Source organism: Chrysochloris asiatica, unplaced genomic scaffold, assembly GCF_000296735.1.
Source record: "Chrysochloris asiatica unplaced genomic scaffold, ChrAsi1.0 scaffold00091, whole genome shotgun sequence".
NCBI lineage: Eukaryota > Metazoa > Chordata > Mammalia > Afrosoricida > Chrysochloridae > Chrysochloris > Chrysochloris asiatica.
In genome coordinates this window covers 9,409,165-9,410,073 of record NW_006408609.1, presented here as the reverse complement: position 1 = coordinate 9,410,073, position 909 = coordinate 9,409,165, and positions in this window count along the sequence as shown.

Genomic DNA, 909 nt, shown 5'->3' with positions numbered 1-909 from the left:
AAAGGATGACCGGGGGTAGGCTTGTGGGGTGTACCCTTGGTTGGTTGATGTATGGAGGGGATTGTAACTTTGGCAATGTAACACTCTATGGCAGTGTGAATGTAAAGCTAATGTTTTCTCATGTAAACTATCACATAATTAATAATAAAACAGTTTTTAAAAAGATAAAAAAGGGAGCCCACAGAATGGAAAAAAATTTTGCAACAACACATCTGATAAGGGAAATGTTTCCAAAATATATAGGAAACTACAACACCTCTAAAAACGTGTTGTGGTTTCCTATATATTTTAGAATTTTATTTAGAAAATTTTGTTTTTATTTATTTAGAAAAATACAAATAACCCAATTAAAAAATAGGCACAGGACATGAACAGACACTTCACCAAGAAGGAGATCTGGGCAACAAACAAACGTATGAAGAAATGTTCATTATCACTAGCCATTAGACAGATGCAAATCAAAACAACAATGTGATATCATCTCACACCAGCAATAACAGCAAAATAAAAAAATAGAAGACAATAAATGCTGGTGAGGATGCAGAGAGACTGGGACGGTCCTACATTGCTAGTGGTATTGCAAAATGGTCCAACCACTCTGGAAAGCAGTATGGCGCTTCCTCAAAATATTGGAAATATAAATACCTTGTTGTTGTTGTTGTTGTTGTGTAGTGCCATTGAGTCGATTCCAACCTATAGCGACCCTGTATAGGGTTTTCAAGGAGCAGCTGGTGAGTTTGAACCACCAACCTTGCAATTCAAACAACTTTGCAGTCTGACACATTAGTCCACAGTGCCACACCAGGACTGTTCCAGGAGTTCCTCTACTTGATATTTACCCACAAGAAATATGAGCCACAATACGAGTAGATATATGCTCACCAATGTTCATAGCAGCACTATTTACAA